This window comes from Tiliqua scincoides, chromosome 10 (genome assembly GCF_035046505.1).
Source record: "Tiliqua scincoides isolate rTilSci1 chromosome 10, rTilSci1.hap2, whole genome shotgun sequence".
NCBI classification, from domain to species: Eukaryota; Metazoa; Chordata; class Lepidosauria; order Squamata; family Scincidae; genus Tiliqua; species Tiliqua scincoides.
In genome coordinates, this window is record NC_089830.1 from 25,390,386 (window position 1) to 25,397,420 (window position 7,035).

Genomic DNA, 7,035 nt, shown 5'->3' on the forward strand with positions numbered 1-7,035 from the left:
ATCCACGTGTCTTCAGCCAGGTTCATGGTGCTGACAAGGAAGGCTAGGCAGCTGCAAGTATCCCCTATCCAGCCCTACTCCTCAAAGACAGCAAGCCTAGCACCTTAGCACCAAAACCCTTTCTTCCTAAGCTTCTTCACCTGCACACAGTCTGTGTTGTATTTCCGGCACACCTCCTCGATGGACATTTTGTGCTCTGTCTGGAAAAGACAAAAGAGAGGAAAAGAATCAGGCCTCTCTCCACCACCTCCTTCTGCCCCTCTGCCTTCTTCCAGCATCTACTCTGGCAAGACTGAATGGCATGGAAGCACCAGCAGGAGCCATGTCTCCATTTCCCTCCACGCCATCGTCACTCACCATCGCCACTTCCTTCTTAAGATCATCGAGGTCTCGGACCTTCTGTGCTTTGCTCTTCTTGGGCGAGCCCTTCTCGTCATTTTTGTCTTGCGTGGTTGCCACGCGGTAGCTATCTGAGCGGCCATACTGCAAAGGAAGAGAGAAACAGGTGTTAGACAGGGCTGGGCAGTCACTTCCCTGTGCCAGAATTTCAGCACTTCTCAAGACACTTTCATTATCAGTGCCATAATCTTATATAGAACTGGTTGGATAAAACAGATCTGTGATAACCATAATAGGGAGCACATGACTTGTTGGGTTAGCGGTCTGTTGTTGCGTTAGTTGACAGGCCTATCTGTCTGAGGATCACACCTGCTGGAGATACTCTAGGTGGATTTCCTGCTACAGGCAGGGGGTTGGATTAGATGACCTTGTAGGCACCTTCCAACTCTATGATTCTATTAAATGCAAGAGTCTTTAAGGTCCCACAAGAGTCCTTGCCATTTATCCTTGCTTGTGTTCCACCAAAGTGATGAAGATCAATCAAGAATCTCTTCTCAATTATGTGTGGAAACCTTATGACAGGGACAAAAAGAAGAGCATTTTTATTTATTTACAAATTTTTGGTAGATGCCTCAAAACTCCCATTCTCTAAAGACACCAACCAAAGCCTGAACGTTTTCTACAAGTGCTGCAAGACTTCCCTATTCACACAGGTCCCAAAGATTCGTTGATGGAATGTGGAACCAGAACATGTTCCACTACTTTAGATGGTATTTAAAAGAAGTTCACCAAATTCATGGAGAAGGAAATGGCTCTTAGTAATGATAGCTAAATAAAACCTCCATGGTCAGTCACAGTATATCTCTGAGTTCCAGACACAAGGGGCAACCAACATGGGAAAGCCATCACCTCCATGGCTCATGCCTGAGCTTCCAGAGGCATTTGGTTGGGAAAAGAATGCAGGATTTGACCCAGACTGCTGGTTCTTCTATCCCTATGAGCTTAAACAGGCGTTATTTAATTAGACTAAAATAATAATGCAACTTTTTTAGTGTTTCATTTGGATTATATTGGTTGTGGGTTTTGTGCTATTGCCTCCTGGGAGGTTCCAATTTACCAGATGGTAGAAGAGACAACAGGATACTCTTAAATGCTTTGATGGTCACAGTGTCCCCATCAGAAAGAGGTGGAAGAAATTCTGCTAGATCCAGATGATCTCATTCAGTGGAAGGTGTCATATACTGATAAGACCATCATTGCATCAGCAACGAACACGAACCCTCATTCTACTCAAAAAATCTGTTTGACTCTGTACTACAGTGGGACAGAAAAAAAAAATGAATGCATGTACCATGAGCGTCACATTCAAGTATCCAGAAACAAACATCTATGCATAGCCTTACACAATCTTCCTTCTCTTGGTGCCTGGCTAGGATAGAACTAAACAGGGTCTAGGTACAGAAGACTAATCTGAATGAGGGAGGGGGATCTGTTGCAGTTCTGCCTCTGAAGTAAATTGGATCTGGACCCAACCATTACCCAGAAGGGAGGAAGGATGGAATACAACTGTAATAATTACATTCGCCACTGAGGCCCAAGGAGCCTGTTCCATGACTTTGACTGACCTTGAAATGCCCTTCCCAGCCCCACTTCACCAGAGGGCCAGGATGAAACTCTCAGGCCCAAATTTATGTCAGAAAGCTGGACTCTCCTTTCTGTGGGTCACTGTAGGGGTGAGCAGCAATGGGAAACCTATTATAGCTGCCCCCACTCACAAATCCCATGGCAAGGCCTACTGCAACGTAGGTACTTGCCAACCACCTGAGATATCTGGAAACAGTGGTACATAATCCAAGAGCAAAGTGTAGCAAATCCACACCTCAAAACTTGCAAAGACAGCATTGCATATTCACAGGCTCTTACTGGGGCCATGTTTATCGAAAATCATACCCTGAAAACACACACACGCACCAAGGCCCTGGAGTCACATGTTGAGACATGCATGCAATGTACTTAGATGCTCACCCACTCACAGTCACACCATTGCACATGCATCTGTGCATACAATAGCCACAGAGAGACAGGATGCATCTTACATATAATTCCAAATTCCCTAAGTATTTCCAATGCACAGATATGTATGCATATCCCTACCCTGTACACAGCGATATGTGCCATTCCAGATACAAACACATTTATATCCACATTAGTTGTGCAAATAACTACTGCACACTTCAAAGTTCACTCCCCACATTATTCCATGGAGGAGAAAAACCACAAAATAGCAAAGATTTTTCTTCCCCTAGGAAAGAGGGTGGAATCTGGGGCCTTGGGGTCTGTGAGTGAGTGAGTGAGTGAGTGAGTGAGTGAGTGAGAACATCCTTCAAATAAATTAAGCACCCCCAGCTTCTTGGCATGCACCCCATAGCTTTATGGTGGAGGTGGGCCAGATGCTCGGTTCTGAACCAATCAATATTACATATCCCGTTGCCCCTGTAGGTTTTTAAGAGAAGGATTTACTGCAGTGCAGACAAAGAAAACTACCATGACCTAGAAAAGGGGATTCCCCCTTCCTGCTGAGATCTGAACTGCCGAGGCAGATGGCAGCTGGTTACTTGGGGTCAAAGAGACAGGACTGCTGTGGAAGGGTGTGCTCAGTTCAAGAGATCTCTGGGGCACTGCATCCCTCACCGGGCACTTGCTAGGCCTCCCCGGCTCTGTCATAATTGACCGCCACCCCCATATTCTGCAGCGATGCGACGGAAGGAAGGGAGAGAACCCTGGCATTGTGCCAGCGCTGCAGCAAGGCTCACCAGCCGCAGAGCCCCATGCCAAACAGAGGAAGGGCAAAGAATAAGCCTCCCCCCCACACACACACACACCTGCCTGCCTTTGGCAAGGCTCTAATTGGAATTCCATGAGAGAGGAGACAGGGTGACCTGGCTAAGATGAGGCTGATGGGTCCAAGGCCAGCCTGGGGAGCAGAGGCAGATGAGGGTGACTTTCTCGCTTTGAACTCAGAAACCAAAGGTGGAACATCTTTTGAGTGGGGAGACCTGAGGATGTGCTACTCCCAGCAAGAGAGAGTGTAGCATTGCAAGGGGGAGGGGAAGTGGCTCTAGGGAGTTGTGGGAAGGAGATTTCTTTTGATTTTAAAACCAGGTTAGACAAGGCCCCAAGTCCATCCTCCTCCCCCCCATTGCCCCTCTCTTTCTCCCACCTCTCTCTCCCAGCCCATCTTTTTCTCCTCCCCCTCCCCCTCCACTGCAGAATGCTGCTGGCACAGAGATTGTCTCTCCTGATCTGCAGACACCAAATATAGGAGTGAGAAAAGGGGTGGGGGGGAGGAATCTAATGTGGGAGGCAATGGAAGGGGGAGGTTGGAATGTCATCAGTCCCTCCCCCTCACTGTCTCTCCTCAATAATGGGGGGGGGGGCTCGTTCCTCCTGCTTCCCACTGAGAATCTAGACCCCTCCAAGGCTGTGCACTTGACTCTCGCCACCCACACCCAGTTTGGCCCAGTCTCTCCTTCCTGTTCTTAGCAAGGTTACAGCTGCTGCAATGATGGTTCCCTTCGCTTGGAGGAGCCAGAAAGAAAGGCGGATTAGCTGCTCTCTGGCCATATGTCCCGTCCCCCCCCAAGCGCGCACACACAAGACTTGCCTTTGAAGAATCTCTCCCCCTTCCTTCCCCTGCCTCTTCCAGCAATTTTCTCCCCTCCCCATATCAAGAAAAGGGCATCATCCGTGTTGATTCTACAAACCTTCTGGGGGTACCCAGGAGTTTCTTGGTGGGGGGGGGGCTGTCACCCTACCATCAAGGTTTTCCAGCCCCCCCCCCTTCCCAGCTCCCATCCTTTGCAATCAAGGAATGGAGACCACCAGAAATAAAACAGGTGCCAGCTGGCATTCACCCCCCCCCCATTCCAAACCTCCTCCTTCTGGGGAGGGGGGTGCTCACTGAGGGGGAAAGATGACCTTGCTTGCCACCCTTTCACCTGCTGCTGTGCTGCCCCTGGACTGTTTTGCTCAGAGAGGAGCGATGCTGCCTTGAGCTGCCGCAGCTCCCCCCCCCGCGTCCCCCCCTCCAGAGGAAAAGACAGCCCCTGAATATCAATGAGGGGGGAAGAGCGCCCCCTGTGCCTGAGCACCGCCTCTCCACCCCGAGCCTCCTCTCTTGCCTGCCTGCTGGCCCCTCTTCCTGCAGTTTTGCTCGGATCCCCACCATCCCTCTCTGAGCATCTCACATCCTCCCTGCCTTTCTGTTCCTTCTTTCTCCTCCATCGCAGTGACTCATCCTTTCCCCTCCATCCATCCATCCCTGGCTGACATTTTGTCACCTATGGGGAAGGAAGGGAAATTCCCCCCCCCTCTTTCCCTGACAGCTCTTTCCTTCTGTGCCACATTTTACCCCTTCCAAAAAGGTGCCCAATTTCTTAAAAACCCCACCTTTTCAAGGCAACCCAAATTCCAGAAATTCAGACCCAGCAAAAGAAAAAAAGAAAAAAGGAAAAAAAGACAGCCAGGGAGGAGAGCCCACTCCCCACCAAAAAGGTACCCCCCACACAACAATTGTCATAGTTCCCTGAACTGAAGAATGTATCAGTGCACAGCTAAAATTATTCCTTGAGGCATTAGCAAAAGCCCCCCCCCCCCCCACTTCCAGTCTGAGATGGAAAGGGAAAGAGGAGATTCTCTAAGGGGCAAATCCAGTGGTCCAGGTACATCCCCCCCAGCCTCCCAGAGAAAGGAATAGGATTGCATTGAGGGAGCCTGTGAAACAGGCAGAGGGGAAAGGAAGGTGACTGAAGGGGAGGGGAGGGTGTCACATACGGGCACCAGCTCCTCGGTTGCAGAGGGACGCGCTCACCCCCATGCGCAGACACTGGGAGATGCACACTGCACGCCTCAGACACACAGGATTTTTTTCCCCAATGTCAAAAGACACAGGCACTGACATGCAGGAGGAGGAGGAGGTTCACACGTGCAACCCTGCTGCAGATGGGAACAAGGGTCATAGATGGGTCTCTGCGGGCACAGAACCTTGTTCCCTGTGGCCACACAGCGCAAGGAGGGGGGAGAGAGAGAGAGAGAGAGAGAGAGAGAGAGAGAGAGAGAGAGCTCTATCCATTGAGACACACTCTCCTGTCCATGCAATTGTAAGCATGCCTCCACTGTGGACACGGATGCCTGGCTATCAGTGCATGGGCAAGGCAAGGGCAAGGGATATGAAAGCAGCATGAGCACATTGATAGGCACATGTGCAATGTACAGATGCTCAAGGAGCCACTGCTCTGGGTAACCTGTGACGCAGGCACCCACACACACCACCCTCCACACAGACCCCATAGGTACCTACCCCCATCTTGGTGGCTTTGGCGTCTCAGCCTGGATGCTCCAGACTCTCCTGGGGGGATCTGGCCGGCAGGCAGATGGGCAGACGGATGATGGAGAGAGTGAGATGGAGCAGGCGAGAGCGAGACAGACAGACAGACAGAGGGGAGAGGAGGGAGCTGCCTGCGCCCCCAGCCAGGGATGCTGTGCCCACGGCTGCCAGGCGCGGAAGGACGCACCCGGCACACTTCTGCCGCTGCTGTCTGAACCAGGCAAGGCACTGCAGCCAATCAGCCACAGCTCCCCTCCCCTGCACACCAACCCACCAGCAAGCTCCACCTCTTTTACTGCAGAATTCACCTTCCCCCAAGGTGGGGGAGAAAGGGCAAGGGGTTCCCCCAGCCTCAGCCATACAGCTGGCCCAGAAGCCCCCTCCAAGAGGCACCACCCCAACCCAAACCACCCCACATCCTCATGAGACTGCCAAGCACCACGCAGTGGCAGCCCCCAAGGAAACCCGGAGGCAAAACCAAGGGTCAGGCTGCACTGATCACCACAGGCCTTGTCAGAGTCCAGGCACCCAGAAGGCTCAAAGCATCACCCCGTACCCCAAAACCTCAAGGCAAGATTTTGTCTGCACAGATCACAGAGTTTCCCCCCCCCCCATGGTGAACAAGCCAAGCAGCCCCCTTACATCCTAGCCTCAAAGTCAAATCAGATCCCCCAAACTTTGTCAGACAGACAAAGACTGGAAGTCCTTTATACATGTTCCATCCTACATTCAGCCATGCCTCCCACACACACACACAGTTCGCTAGAAAACCACAATGATCAGAGGGAGAAGTGAAAGAGCCTCCCTTTGAGATCTTGGAGAGTTGCTACTAATCAGAGGAGATACGAGTACGTGAGGTGGATCAATGGTCAGAATCTGTATAAGGAGTATACAGATGTATACAGATGTTAACTTTGTAGGAGTGAACTGTCATATAGGTAAGCCTTGCAAACAGCAGGTGAGCTATTGGAAGGCCCTGGGCCAAATCTAGGCAACCTAGAAGCGAAAAGAGAGGTGTGGAAGGGGCAGGTGTCCATTATAACAGACTATCTTGAAGGACAGGGATTGGGACCCTGGCCCTCCTCCTTTCACTGCACTCTCCAAGTGACCATCTAAGTAGGAAAACTAGCAGCTAGCCAAGGAACTTCAAGAGTGTGCACGGTGTCTGACTTTTAAGCATAGATTCCCATCCCCAGTACACACAATATGCATCAGGTTCTCATGAAATATATACCAGAAGAATCTTTTTTTGTGATGTACCAAAGTCTTGGAACACTCTCCCTAGAGATAGGACTGTCTCCCTCACTGTC